The sequence below is a fragment of the Coturnix japonica genome, chromosome 5, assembly GCF_001577835.2.
Source record: "Coturnix japonica isolate 7356 chromosome 5, Coturnix japonica 2.1, whole genome shotgun sequence".
NCBI lineage: Eukaryota > Metazoa > Chordata > Aves > Galliformes > Phasianidae > Coturnix > Coturnix japonica.
In genome coordinates this window covers 31800844-31817005 of record NC_029520.1, presented here as the reverse complement: position 1 = coordinate 31817005, position 16162 = coordinate 31800844, and the positions used below count along the sequence as shown (strand labels likewise).

The 16162-nt window shown below is 34.8% G+C and overlaps 1 long non-coding RNA gene across 5 annotated transcripts in view; it reads right to left on the bottom strand.

The window, feature by feature from the left end:
• Window positions 1–16162, bottom strand: part of LOC116653488 — a 53621-nt gene that overhangs the window by 26594 nt on the left and 10865 nt on the right. For 4 of the 5 annotated variants that reach the window (XR_004307401.1, XR_004307403.1, XR_004307402.1 and 1 more), the window contains exons 3-4: window positions 15332–15373; window positions 3070–3157 (exon numbers count right to left, since the gene is read on the bottom strand). This is a non-coding gene — a long non-coding RNA (uncharacterized LOC116653488). The remainder of the gene's footprint in view (window positions 1–3069; window positions 3158–15331; window positions 15374–16162) is intronic. The other variant, XR_004307405.1, reaches the window with a different exon arrangement.

Here is a 16162-nt window from a genome sequence, read left to right as displayed (position 1 = left end):
TTTTTTCTTTTTCTTTTTCTTTTTCTTTTTCTTCATTTTGTTGTGCGGTAGCTGTTCAGGGCTGTCCAGAACATGGCTTGTCTTTCACAATGCTGTCACTACTGCTGAATGTGCCTCCTGATGCTGCATTGTGCTCACGTTCACTTTTTTTTCTCCATAAACTTTAAGCAAGGGTCGATGGATGTCATTATGTGCTATTTTTTTCTGCTTGGAACAAGCATTGAGAAGAAGCAACAATCACAGCATGGTGTGCCTATTAAATATAATGTTTTGTACAGAAACCATAAGCAAACATACAATGGGTCTCATTCCCTGACTTAAGAACATAATCAAAGAATAAGAAACCAACCTTGTTTTCCCCAGTACTTTTATTTCTGTCAGAGTTGCTGCCTACTTTCCTGCCTGGTAGTGTTTAGTTTGTGTTACCTGTTCCATATCCAGGTTTAGACATGTTCATAGTTGTGAAAAAGAAAAAGAAAAAGAAAAAGAAAAAGAAAAGGAAAAAGAAAAAGAAAAAGAAAAAGAAAAAGAAAAAGAAAAAGAAAAAGAAAAAGAAAAAGAAAAAAAAAGAAAAAGAAAAAAAAAAGACTTGTTTTGTGAAGATAAGGGGAAAAAAACAAAAAACAATGTTTTCTCCCTTTTCAAAGAATTGTTAATATTTTTGCTGAAATTTAAAAATACTGTCCAATGTTCAGCTAAAACTGTCACTGTCAAATCTACTAACAGCAATAGAAAGAATAATCTTACTGTTAATTTAAATTGTAAAAGAAAATGCAATTTTTAAAGGGTATTTTAAAAGGTGTCAACAGCTTGTCAGTAATTTATTCAATTTCTCCCACAAAATATTTCCAAAAGTTTAAAAAGGGGAAAGTGAACACTGTCGCCAATTCATAAAGCTGGAAGGTTTGCCACAATATACTTTAAAGTGATGCATGATCAAATTTCAGATCTATACCTGACTTATCACTGAAATAAATAAATGCAGTTTCCCACTGATCTTGCTCAAATGTATTGATGGTCTTTTCAAAACCAGCATTCACATCTACAAATGTTATATGGAATACCTCAATAATGCTAGTTAAACAAAACTTTTACAGGCAAGTGAAGATATTTAAATAAATATAGCCTCAATTATACCTATTCTCATAACTGTTTCAAACTAACATCTTCATTGAGCTAATAGTCTCCAGTGAAGAGAAAACAAACATTCTAAAAAAATAACCTAAAAAGTACTGTAATTCCAAATTGATTTTTTGGTTACTCAGCTGTTACACATATGGAGTTTAATTTTCTCAGTTCAAAAAGCTTTAACCTATAACAAATCTAGTTCTTCTTTTGGAAAAAAAAAAAAAAAAGTATTTCATTGAGTCTGTAGTGAAACTGTCAATTTGAAATAATTATTCAAGTTGAGGAATGAAGAGTATGGGGGTCAGGATACAATTGTAAAAATATAGTGAAAGATATTTTTCTTCCCATCATCACTGCTTATCAAAATGTATACCACTTTGGGAGAAATATATATTGATCAATATGCTAAAATTAAAAAAAAAAAACAAAAAACAAAAAACATAGAGAATCTTGTGATAGAGACCTGGACAGGGTCAAGCAGTGAGCAGAGGAGAAACTCATGAGCTTACACAAAGAGAAGTGCAAGTCCTTGAACCTGGAGCGCGGCAATCCCTATTGTCAATACAAGCTGGGAGACAAAAGGATTGAGTGTGGCCCTGCTGAGTACTGGTGGATGGTAAGATGTACATGAGGCAGAAACATGCCTTTGTAGCCCAGAAAGCCAATTGTATCCTGGGCTGCATCAAAAGAAACATGGTCAGCAAGTCAAGGGAGGTGATCCGGTTGTGATAGGACAATGGGAAATGATTTCAAATTAAGAAAGGGGAGATTTAGCTAGCATATAAGAAAAAAGTTTCTTACAATATGGACAGTGAATCACTGGAATAAATTGCCAATTAAGGTGGTGGATGCCCTGTCCTTGGAGATATTCAGGGTCAGGATGGAGGGGGCCCTGAGTAACCTCATCTATCTGTAGGTGCCCCTGATAATTGCAGAGGAGTTGGAGTAGATGACTTTTAAATGTCCATTCAAATGATTCTATGGTATTTATTTAATAAATCTGGGTGAAAACGAACTCCGGAACAGTATAATGTAAAACTTTTACCAACAAGATCTGTGATGTCAATTTTTATCCCAACAACCATTAGAGATTACTTTAGTTAGAAGAAATAATTAAAATGGAAATACAGTGTTGTGTTTTTACAGTACAGGAAAATAAACCTGCTTTCAATTATTTCCAGTGAAACTCTATATGGGCTTTGACAAGCTGGATGAAGGATTTTTTTCTTGGAGAGGTAACTAAATGGGAAGATAAAATGTATAGTAAAACATATTTCCACTGGAAATATATTGAAAAAAATCCATATTCAGAAAAGGCTTGGGTTTGAGCAATAGATGTTTATCAGTGGGATAACATTCAGTCAAAACATTTCCTAAAGCATACTACACTTTAGGTCATGTTTCAAATACATACACTTAAAGCTATGTAACTATGTTATTATATCTGCCTTACTGCTCTTAGGAAATATGTACACAGTAGTGTAGTACTATGCAGAGACTCCCGAGCTAGCTTCCAAAAAATAGCAGTAGAATCATTATTCCTTATTAACTAGGCTATAATATCATGTAGTCCTGCTGCCTGCTCTGTGGGGTAGCTGGATCAAGACTGTCAGACAGACCAGAGATGAACTCCCCACAGTAAGGTTTCTGCTTCCTCAGTCCTGTCTTACCAGCTCTCACAAGTTATTGTTCTGCAGGACTTGGAGCCCAAATGTGACAGCTAATTCTCTACAGGTCACCACAGGACCATCACTTCCCAGATGTATACAATGAACATCCAAATTGTGGATTTTTCACCGAAAGTAAAATACATTTATAAACATTTTAACACTTGTACCATGCTGAGAAAATAGGAAGATACAGCTGAAATAGTAATTATTTCATCCCAGAATGATCACAGTAGCTAAAGACTGAGAAGTCTCATCTCAACAGCAGTCTCACCTTCCTGCACTACAGTATGTTCTCCAAAAATGTACCGGTTTCAACTCAAAAGCAGATACTTTCCATCTTCTGGGTGCTATTCAGAGACCTAAAAAAAATAAAGGGGAAATTAAAAAAAAAAAAAAAAAAGAAAGAAAGAAAGAAAGAAAGAAAAAGAAAAAAAAAAACAGCTAGTGAAGCTCTCTGGTTCATGGTTCAGAAAGGAGTGAGTCTGAGATTGTGAGTGCTGTATTGCTGCAAGTTTGAACTTGCAAAGCTTTCTGCCTAGTTGAAAGTCAAGAGCCCTCTTTTTTCAGGAACAGTCAGCCTTCTACACTTCCCTATGAGCACATAACAAATTTCTCTCAGCACTGCAAGTCTTTTACGAAAGCGCATGGTGGTATCCAGCCACAAATTATTGGATAGTGTCTAAGAATAAATTACATTCCTGTAGTATAAAAGAATCTCCATAATACAGGTCAAGATGGAAGACATCAAGGTCCTTTACAGATACCACTTAAGAGTGGTACAGACAGGCTTCAACAGCATAACACAGAGAGAGCAGAAATAAAATATAAACCCATTTCATATACGTTACATAAAAATGCATATATGGAGAATGGTGAAGAGAGAGGCTGATATATTGCACCATATTATAAATATCAAACAACTAGCTAATGTTATAAAACAAGAAGAGTAATGTTTCATTAAAAATGCTCTGAGTGGGATATTTCAGTGTAGTAATTTAGATGCAGGCAGTCATGATAACATTCAGCACAGTACATATTCAAATAGACAGCAATTTTCATAATGGATGGAAAGCTCCCTGCAATATACATACAGGGATGCATAGAAATCTAAGCTTTCTGTCCTATTTGACGCATGAAAGGCCTAAGAATCTGGCTTTGTGTGGTAATGAATACACAGGCATTTAATAGGATAGAACTAATCAATTTGTTTCAAATATATTGATGTCAAGGGTTCTCACACCAGGTAATTGAGTAGATCCAATAATTTACTGATTTCAGTACTTTAATGACCAGTTTTACAGTACTGTAGCACATAGCAGAACAGAGAACATCGTTGTGAATAGCTGGGTTAAAATGGTCACACCCTTTGCAAATAAGTAAAGGAGTACAAGATGAAAACTTGTTTGTTGTGCATTACATTAGGAAAATAATAGCAATTGCTACTCAGCATCTCAAAGAGTATAGGTTGTCAGTGACAAAACTATTTAATGCAAGTTTAAATTTTGTTCTTAGAAGCTATTAAAATTTGAAAGAAGGACTAAACTGACATAAAATAACAGTTAAAACAATAACTGTTAACAATCAATATGAAAAGTGTCATGGGCTCTTTTCCTTCGACATTTAATTTTATTTATATTTTTTCAAGGATTTAATGTTATAATCTTTCATCTGTCTCTTACTGAAGGATAACATCAGTAAAGAACTTAGTAGTAAATAAATAGGTAGAAGTTCAGCACAGTGCTACATATGAATGAGTATAAGGTCACCCTAGTAACCCTAGTTCACAGACTGCTGGCTGTCATGCATGTTAACTCCTGGTGAATAAATGTAATTGTTTACATGCTGCACTGACTAATATTGATTAATCATTCTAATGTCCAGCAATTCTGTGCAAGAAAACTGCTCATTTCACAATGTATGTACATCATGAGTTCTTAATATCTTGTTTAGATAAACTAGTACTTTCCATCAGAATCTGCAAATGTTCAGCTTTGAAATAGCCCGTTAGATAATGCTTTTCTTCAGTTTAGAGCAGATATCTGCAACTGAAAACAAACTTTCCTTGTCAATGGCATATTCACTTGTAAGATCTCAGATAGGCTTCTTTGAAAAAAAGTGTTATTTAAAGAAACTTGCAGGATGGTAAAAATGGAATGAAAAACACTTCATAATAGTTATGTCATGTATCTTAGTGCATGCTAGTTACAGGATTTTGTTTGTTTGTTTGTTTTTAAGCTCAATAGATTTAAAGTAACACCATTACACTATGCTACACTATAATATTTTATCCCATTATTTGTACATTGAACTCAGTGACTACTACTTGGCTAGATCATGATCACTTTTTGAATAAGCTGTACCTTCTGAAAAGGCAACCAGGCCTAATCTGGATTTACTAAGAAAGGAAGAAGCTGACATCCCCCTTGGGTAGCTTGTTCCAGTGGTTACTGACTCATTTAGAAACAAACAAACAAAAACAAAACAAAAACAAAAAAAAAACCACACAACTATGCAGGTCTGCCTAATCTTTTTCTAATTTCTCTAGTTTCAGTTTTTAGCCACTAGTTCTTGTTTTGCATCTCTCTGCAAGGTTTAATAATTTTTCCCTAGCCAGTGTCTCCAGTCCCTGTAACTGAGTTACTCCCCCATCTTCTTGATAAAAATAAGCAGATTAACCCTTTTTATCACATTCATGACATATCTCTACTTTTTTCTCTTTATGATGCTTTCACACTGCTTTCCTCACTTTATTTTACTGATATTCTTCAATACTATGTGCATCAAAATTTTTGAGACTATTCCAGCATGTCATATGTCAAAATGTCACTCACTGTTCCCCAACTTTTCAATTTCCTTGGCATACAAAAGTTAATGTTAGAATTTCAGAACACCACTGAAATTTACTCTTCTTGAAGGTGACTATACCACCAAGGACAGATGAAGCTTAGATTAAGAACAAGTAGAGTTTTAAGGTTATAAAAGAGGTCTAAACATTCATGCAACACACTGTAAACAAGAATACATGCCACGTATCAGCTTTTTGCTGAAAATATTTTGCCAGAAACTACAGGAGGAACAGAGAAGAAAACTTGTGCTTGAAGAGATGACATTAAACCATAAATTTTAAGACAAGTACTGTGGGATAAACAGATATCAGTAGGAAAGGTTCCTGTTGATTCACTGTTCAGACCTTTTATGCATGCACAACAAAGAGGACCTCTGATTTTAAGACCTTGACTGAAATTCTCAGTCTTCAGTAGCTAAGTGGAACCCAGTTTCTCTGTCCCATTATATACAGGATAAATAATCACTTAAAAAGGAAAAAGATCAGTTGGGGCTGTTTTGAGCAACACAAGAAAAAAAAAATCAGCTTCACATAGACTTTCTTCTGATTTAAGCTTTTTATGAAGAGATACTGTTTCTTTAATAAGATTGTCTTGCTTGAAAAATGAGTATTGTCCTCTTAAAAAAAAAATTCTATAGTAGCAGCCTCATTGGATGTTGAAAGTGAAACATACATAGGAAACAGCTACATTCTCTAATCAATGCAATTAGATGCTATTTTATAAGAAAAAATATAAGAAAGAAAAATGCTTTTGGAATTATCTGTATAGAAAGAAGGAAAGCAGTGCGGCAGTATTACAGTTGTCAGCATTTCTCTTTGCTTAGCTCATAAGAGTATATGCCATTTTGCATAAGCCATTATAAAGAGTACATTTTCATTTATAATTATTGGTGAGCGCTCACGCAGCAAATGTGTATGTCATCTTGTACCTTGTCATCTTGTCATCTGTATTTTGTTCACATTTAGACTTTGCTGTAAATGATTCGCATTCAATGTCATCAAAATACTTTGCTGCAGTTCTGCATAAATCTCAGTAGTTGACAACAGACTCTGTTAAATGTACTGTACTAGCTTCTTTGCTTTCAAAATAAAAAAGAGCATCCATAACTAGCAGAATATGCCTCATAAAATACAACCAAAAAATCTGCAATGTTGTAAATATTCTGCTGAGAACCTGAAGGGAAGGCAAACTCAGTCCCTGAGCAACAAGTCTGCTTCATCTAGGTTAACAGATCAAGACGTCTTAAGTTTATAAAAGGGGAAACTGAAGTTTCTAGTGTCCAATTACAGCTTTCAACTATTTTTTGCTGTAGTCAACTCAGTGCATAAATTCTGAACAATTCTAATTGAAGTCTTCATTAAAATAATAACAGAGGGAATTCTTGTGTTTCTTAATTCAGAAATACTATTTCACTGCTTGACTCCTTTTTTCAAGAAGGAATAAATTCACTACTGAAATACATAATAATCAGTCCATTGATCTCAGATACTTAAAACTGTGTATTACTCACAGTCATTTTATCTCTTTGTTTTTTAATCCATGCAGTATCAGTTATTGGTATGATCATATGCTGATTTTGATTGAACTGCCAAAAAAGCAACTGAGAAAAAGCAAAGGAGATACCCAGAGAAGAGACTAAATCTAATGAAAATCTAATATCCACTTATCCTTGACAGTTATTTATAATTTTGTGTAATCTTCTGTTGTAAGTTTCTTGGAGAAAGCGATGAACTGGAATTAGATCTTTCCAACTGGGAATAAAATGTTGACTTTTTTTACATTCCAAAATTTATGGACCTATCTTCGTCTTATTCTTTTACTCCTTAAACAGTTCCAGAATTCCATCTTTCTTTGCAAGTTATCTGACCTTTCTTCTCTTGACTGCCTTAACACATTTATACGTATTTTAATGAGTTCTGTTGTCCCATAATAAGACAATAAAATGCTATGTGAATAATAAATAGAGCAGAAAGCCTGCCATATATGACATGTTAATGAAAATCCTGTTTATGTATGTTACAATATAATCTTTGCTTTTTCACATCTGAATATTACTCTATACTTATGTATACTATATAAGCTTATACAATACCCAGGATTTGTTCTAAAGAATTCAGAAAGATAGTTTGATGGGAAGTATCTACTAAAGAGGCAGCATTCACTATGTTGTCATTTGATTTAATTTCATATGATTTAATTTCCTTTTCACTTTACCCCACAAATGAAAATTTGCACATCTAGCTTTATGTTTGCAATTTCCAAGAAATATGTCTGCAATTTTTAGTAGGCAAGCAGTGTTTTCCAATTAAAAAGAATTTTTGAAAACCACAGTTCCACAAGAACTAATATTACTTGATGATATTATTTCTAAATTATTAAATCACTGGCATAAATAAAAGAAAGTGAGTGAAATACTTGCACAAATTCTACATCTAAAACTTTATAAAGATACACCAAATACTTGGATCCACATCAGACTGATCAGTGACTATTGTTATCAGTAGTTCTGTCAATACTTATGGAGACATAAGAGAGTTTGGAATTTTCTAACCTATTATTCAGAAAGTGAATAAAAAGCATACACAGATACTGAAACAGATACTTTAAGACTAATGTCATCTTCAAACTTCTAACTTACAGATACATAATGAATTGTCTATTTTCATTTAGTTTCAATATGAAAAATGTAGCTGTGGCAGCAAATACACAGCAAAAAAGCCATGACTAAGAGTGGGAACTTGGGGGGTTATATTCTGCCTATATACATAAACAGGAGTTATTACACTATTACCAAAAATTGAAAAGGACTTCAAAAATAAACAATCTTGCTGTTAGTGTTTTAACTTGCACTTCACAGTAGCTTTGAAAACAACTTCTACTAAGTGATGAAATCATTACAATTCACTGGAGCGTGACTCTGAGCAGCAGTGTTGGGGAATATAACAATAATGTATTTTTGGAAGTACTGCTGTTCATCATATCAAACATGCTCATTTACATATTGCAGGCCTAGCTGTCTGCCATCTACTGTAAGATCTTCTAAAGTAACACAAATCCAATTTTACAGGTAAGTATTTACAAGTATCTTAATCCTGGAGTACTATACTCATGTGGAGTGCTGCAACCAGATGTGGAGTCCTCAGTACAGGAGAGATATAGACCTGTACTGGCACATTCAGAGTAGAGACACAAAAATGATCGAAGAGATAGAATACCTCCCTTATGAGGATAGGCTGAGAGCTCAGGCTGTTCAGCCTGGAAAAGGCTCCAGGGAGACCCAATTATTAGGCTTTCAGTATTTGGAGGGGGGCTGTAAGAAAGAAGGGGACAGATTCTTCATCTGGATCTGTTGTGACGGGACAAAGGGAAATGGTTTTGAACTAACAGAAGGGAGATTTAGATTGGATATAAGAAAAAAAGTTTTTTATTATAAGAGTAGTAATGTGGGAATATATTGTTTAATTTACCACTATGCCCCTTCAACAAGGTTTGTCATTTCAGAGAGTAGGATAAATGTTTGTGCAGTGAAGGGTGAAGCCTATAACACAGAACTGCTGAAATACTGAAAAGATTACCTTTGCAGCTCTGAGCAATGTTGGGTCAGACACAAATGAAATTACTGTAACCTCAACGAATGCCAGCAGTGCTTGCCTATGGATGTTGTATTTATAGGATAGCTGTATAAAATTTACAAATGTTACCACACAGAATTAATATACAAAGAAAAAAAGTCATAATTTAATGATCAAATCAAAGAAGCAAAAATAAAGAATTTTAAATAATATACTGCAGAAGAGGAAAAAAAAAAAAAAAAAAGACAAAATGAATCTACAAAGACTGCCATTGTTTTCTCTTTGGCCTGATTCTGAAATCCACCTATCTCTGTTTACATATATTCAGAGAAATATGAAAGTGATTTTATTCAAAAGTCACTAAAGTCAAAGAAAGCGTTCAGGTGACTATTTCAAAAATCTATTTTACATTAAATCCACTCCTGAATTATTTTATAACTAACTGGCTAGTCCAATAGGGATGTCAACTAAATTCTGAATGACTTTAACTACAAGGTTATTCTAAAGCCTGAGTACCATGTATTTAGTAAGTAGTAGCTGTGAATACGGTTAGATTCATGTGGACATTGTGTATAATATTGCGGTATACCAGACAATTCTTTCTCTCATATATCTTCCTCTTTCACATGAAAATTCTGGAATTGTGAAATTCTCAGCACAAAAAGACACACAGGATACTGGACTCTAGGAATTTCAAGGCAAATGCTCCTTCTAGACAATTTCAAATGCCTGGTTTGCCTGGACAGCTCATCCAGTTTTCATCTGAGAACAGAAGTTGCTTTTCCTTGGACTTACTTAGTAGTGGTACTACTATTTCTGCTACTAAACAGAGAACATTTATAGTGCCTTCCTGTGCACTGAGAGAGCCCTTCTGTTGTTCTAAATCTAAAGTACATAAATGGGCTTTGCAAGTGGCTTCAATGCCTTAGTAATTATCCCTTCCTTTATTCTTCATCGCCTATCTTTTGACATACAAAAACAAAAAAAATAAATAAAAATTGAAAAGTATAATCCACATGCCTACAGTCAGATACTGAAGTGCAAGGTGATTTTTTAATTTAAACATCCTATTTTGAAGGAGAAATATAGAATGTAAGTAGCTTGGGAGAAATTGTGTTTTAATCAGATATGTTCTAAAAAGAACATAAGCATTTTCAAAAATTCTACCCTTAATCCTTAATTTCTGAATCTTTTTCTTCACTTGCACTCTCATTGTTTATTGGAGAGAACAGCAAGTCCTCTAATCTTACAGAAGCTCATGGCATGATGTTCCTGTCTATGGCTTTCCTTTAATTATATTCCATGCTGACCTCTGTAAGGAGCCAGTAGCAGAAAACAATAGCTTTGATATCGGTGTTTACATGAATGTTTGATAAGCATCTGCCAGCCCTTAGCACTCTTCAAGACTGTGTAACACAAAAGACAGCCAGGGAACCCTGGAGCTTTTGCCACCTGAAAACATAATCTGTGTGTTTTCTGAATTTCAAATAGGCACAGATTGTTCTTTTGTAATTTAAAATGTAATTTATGTATTATTTACTGAAAGAATATATTGATCAGAAAATAAATTGCTATTTTTTATAAAATGTAGCTTTGAGGTGCAAGGTTAAAAAGTCTTTTAATGGATATTTGTCTCACTAACTTTTCTTTGATCTCACTGGATTAAAAAAAAGGCTGATAAAATTGAATAGTTGATTAGACTATGGACTACATCAAGATTAATAGTAAGCAATTACTTGCAAACATTTTGATGATTTCTGATTAGATTTTTCATGTGGCCCTCTCCTGTTTGTACAGTCGTACCACAGGGGAGAAGGGGCAGGTGAAAGGGGGGAACCCACACAGACTCAGATTGCATGGAAGGAGGGTGGCTCTAGATCCTCCACCGCTCCAGGCACTCACATACTCTTCCATTGGTTCAGGCTGTGACCCTGGAATTCCACTACATAGATGATATGAGACTCCATTTAAACTAGATTGAGAGTCTGTTTTACTGTGAAACAATAGCTGCTTTAGTCTTTGTTCTTGTGAGAATTCATACTCATATGCCACATCTTTCAAAGTCCAAGACAGAGGGGTAGGTTAATTTATTGGACTTTTTTGGAGTTAAATTTCAGGAAACAACATTAGCACTGATTCTGTTTATACTACGCCAATGGTATCCTGGGATCCATCAGAAGAGAGGTGGCCAGCAGAGACAAGGGAGGCGATTATCCCTCTCTACTCTGCCTTCATGAGGCCCCATCCGGAATACTGCATCCCCAATACAGGAAAGATATGGAGTTGCTGGAGAGGGTTCAGAGGAGGGCCACAAAGATTATTAGAGTGCTGGAGCACCTCCTGAACAAAGAGAGACTGAGTTTGTTCAGACTGGAGAAAGAAGAGGCTATGAGATCTCATTGTAATATTTAAAAGAGTATTATAAACAGGAAGGGAATCAACTTTTTACTCCAGTCGATAGTGCTAGGAAAAGCGAAAATAGTTTTAAGCTCAAGGAGGGAAGGTTTTAATTAGATGTCAGGAGGAAATTCTTCATAGCGTGGTGGGGTGCTGGAGCAGGCTGCCCAGAGAGACTGTGGATGCCACCTCTTAAGACCAGGTTGAATGGGGCCTTTGGCAGCCTCATCCAGTATCAGATCTGTAGGCTGGCAGCCCTGCCTGTGGCAGGGTGATTGGAATTTCATGATCCTTGGGATCACTTCCAAGCCAAGCCATTCTATAATTCTACATTTCTTTTTTGACTGCAAACACTCAAAAATCTTACCTTACATTTTCAGGTACTTAGGCAACAAATTTGAGATAGCTTGTCTTTTCTCCCAAGTACCAAGTACGGGAAACATAACTACAAATAAAATAAGCCAACAAAGAGGATGAAAGAGACCCTATTTATGGCCAACAAAGTAGCATTTGCTGAAGCTTAGATACCTAATTTTAGATTGCACAAGAACAGAAATTACCAGTGAGATGCATCATATCACCTATTTTTAAGCCTTTACTCCTTCAGAAATAAAATATGACTTCTGCTCTTATGTGTAAATGAATACATTCTAGGAAATTTTTAATTAAAGTAGGCTAAAATGTGTTAGTACATTTGTAAAGCAACAGTTGGCTGATTTCCACTATCCTCTCTCTATATGAGAGATTAATATAATCATACAAAAACAACAGTAAAACACTTATTCCAATTAGACAAGAAACTTCTAAAATACAAATAGGATAAAGAATGAAAAAGCAGCATAATATTAATGAACATTTAAAAATTCCAGTCAGTGTTTGAGGTGCCATTGAATAGACTGACTAGCAAGCAGTTTTAGTGATCCCAGATGAAGGCCAACAGGCTTTTTGTTTCATATCATGACTGTGTGTGCTCAATTTGGTCCTCACACTAGTATATATTAGGTGTAACTCTGCTAACTTCCAAGAAATTTCTTTCTATTCACACCAGTGTAGCTGAGATTAAAATTTGCTACTCTCAGTTCAACAAAAGAGGTTGAAAGGTTTAAGAGATTTCTATACAGCGTGAATCAATTCTGTAGAAAACATGCTTTTAAGACAGTGTTAGATCCTTATAGTGTTAGAAACAGTATAAACCTATTTTTAGTTTATCACACTTTTTTTTTTAATTGACACATTCTTATTGAAATACTCTGCTCTAAAATTATTTTTCTTTGAAGAATGTTTCCCCAAATTTTATAATCAATTAAAAGCATGCTAACTTATGTTCCCCAAGGCTAGATGCTTAATTTCTTCAGTACTTTCTAATACCATTAACAATTTTCCTCTGTGCATCGGAATAACCTGGCAGCAGCTTTCAAGTAGTTTGTATGGCTTTTTTCTAAAACAAAAAGAAAATTGCTAATTAATATTTCCTATTTTTGTGCGCAAGCTGTGAAATTACATAACTAGCTGAAACTAATGAAACAGAAGCTCTCAGTCTTGAGGGGAGCGAATTGCGGCTTTTAGTACTTTTAAGCCTCAACAGTTTTCACAGCGATCTCATCAGAGACACAAATATTCAGACACACATCTGATGGTACAAGCTGCAGGTGTTAAAAAAAAAATAAATAAATAAATTACATTTTGCTAGTAGATTTTTAGAAAAAGTGATGTTCTGTATATGCAGATGTACAACTGTTGGATGCCTATTAATGGAATAGTGGTTTGTCAGAAGATATTCTTTGTACTTGCTGTTTCTTTCTGGTAAAGAATGATGTAACTGCATTTACAGTAGAATCACACAGGGAATATTCCAAACAATTGGAATATAATCATATACATTGTTAAAAAGTCTCTGCTGCGCTTCTGGCTCAGGGTAGGCTATGACTCTCCCAGACAATTGCTCTGCACAGCTGGGAGCTACAACAGGCCAAGGACTGCTCCTATTAGGCAGTCTGGATGATGTCACCACTGTAGGAGGGGGAAATAGCATAATAGCATCGGTACGGGATGCTCCATTCCAGCTGGCCTCAGTGCCAAGAGCAGTCCTGAGCATGTTTAATTTATGAGTATAGATATACTCTATAGTGCCAAGAAGAGGAATGAAAACAGCTGTCCCATGCTTTCAGTGCCCAAACTGCCAACCATGAATAGCACAGAGAAGCAAGAAATTGCCAAAGAAGCCAAGTCTGAGACAGATGCTTTATTCCCAAGGTTGTTAGTGGAGGGAAACAATGAAATTTCTTTAAGTCTGGAATGTTTTTTAGTGAAGAACAAATAACAACTATGACAGCAACCTTTGCTACCTTGTTGATACTGACCCACTTTGTACAAAAGGCAAAATTAAAGTTGGGACAGGAGAGGGAAGCACCTGGAGATTAGAGCAGGTGGTGCCAATTGCAGCCTGCTTAATGCTCCACTATACCTATACTAGGTATGACTACAAACCAGTCTAACAGTTTTATTTCAAAGTTTCAATACTTTCTGTATAATTGATAATACATCCTTCTTCACAAATAATCTGGGGACAAAGCTAAATTTAAATGGTTTGCATAGAAGAGTCTATATAAAAAAAAAATACGGAAAATTTAATTCTTTTTCTACCCTGTCACATTGTTTGTGTCATTTCTTTCTTTTCCATGTGGAGGACTTCATCCAGCTTTTTCTGATATAAAAATGGAATTATATTTACTTATGTCTGAGAGCCTTTTTTCATATACTTAGAAACTTTAACATCATTCTTCTTGACTCCAGCTTCTACAAGATAAGCAGGAGACAGCATTGATATTAGTAGAATATCAATGGTTTTCAGCAGTTTTGAAAACCTGTTTCTGACTTTTGGGGAGCAGCAAAAAGAGAGGGAGCAGTTCATTACTCATGAGTATTAATGCTCATGTCTATTTTAACTGCAAGTCAATCAAAATTAAACACTGAAATAGTATATAAAGATAAAAATAAATCTTATATTTCGTTTTTCCTCTTCATTAGTTTCAGCACTATTTTATGCCTGCACCAGATGGCTTCAAGAAAAAAACTTATGTCTATATACATAGTGTTCATACTGATGGAAAAGTATCGTAGTATCATAGTATCATAGTCTCGTGCGGGTTGGAAGGGACCTTAGAGATCGTCGAGTCCAACCCCCCGGAATTCGAGCCTCCTGTGTTGCAACGCGGCATTCCTACCACTGCGCCACAGGGGCACACAAGTACTCATATTTGTCACAATTACAATGTTCGCCCAATTGAAATAAAAACATCTCTCTCTCTCAGTTCTTTGTTGTTCTTTTTTCCTCTCCCTCCAGGCTTGCAGATTTTGTCAATCTTTTCCTCCAGTATGATAATCACTTGACAAATCTCTAGAAGTCAGCAAAAACAGTCTGAGCCTGGCAGAGACCGACCTCAGAACTCATGCAGAAACTGATTGCTTTTGTAGCCCAAGTAGTAGTTTTACCTTAAGTCAACAAGTGAGTAAGCACTGCAGAATTCATATTTCTGAGCTCCCAATGAAAAATCCCAAGGAAATACAGACTGTTTTGAAAACCTTGTTTAAAACTTAGCAACACTGTGAAATAAGCATGTAGGACTGCTTTTACTTCCAAATACTACAGTTGTGCTCAGCAAGGAAAGAGACTACCAAGAGACACAAGCGCAGAAAATAGTGAACTAGGAAATCATACCTTGCAGTAACAGAATCTTCAGATTGCTAGCTGGAACAAAAACTGGAAAAAAAAAAAAAATCTCTTGAAATTTCACAGTAAGAGAAATTTGGGGATAAGAATATGAGAAGTTCAACAAAGCAATAAATTCTGCATCAACTTAAAGCACACTTGACTTGAAAACTGATATTTTTCTTTTCCTTTTCCCTTCTTCTAGCTACCTGTGTTTTGTTGAAGGAAAATGTGTATTAAAAATGACATTCAAGGCAACACTTCAAAAATTTTAGAAAATGTCAAAGTAATGTGGATGGACATTTAGCCTTCAATTATTAAAACATCTAGAAAACTTGTTTCTAGCCATCCATGGCTGAATTTAGTTTACTTCAACCTAGCATGTAATTTTCCCTTCAGATTCTGTATTTCTTTACCATATTTAAATAAAAAAAAATAAAAATAAAAATAAAAAAACAACTTTTCAACTCTATGTCATGTTTCTAACTCTCATCACAGTTTTAAGTCAATGAAATAATAGCAGAAAGATAAGGAGATACAGGAATCATCTGCCAACTTGAGAACAGGACATGTGAGATGCTTAGTGGAACTATTATTGAGTGAGGCTTTCAGAATTATAGAAGTGTAAGGATAGCTGTTATTTTAATGATGGATGTAGTATATCTAGTACAACTAGTACATTCATTACACTGTTAGACTTATTGTTAGACTTAATTCAGTCTTTTTTTTTTTTCCTTGCCTTTCTCAAGTATTTCTTAAAGGTTCAAGAATCCCTTTCAAAACTCTGTTTGTATGGAAAATGCAGATAGAAATACTTGCTAATGACAGTACATTCTGAGT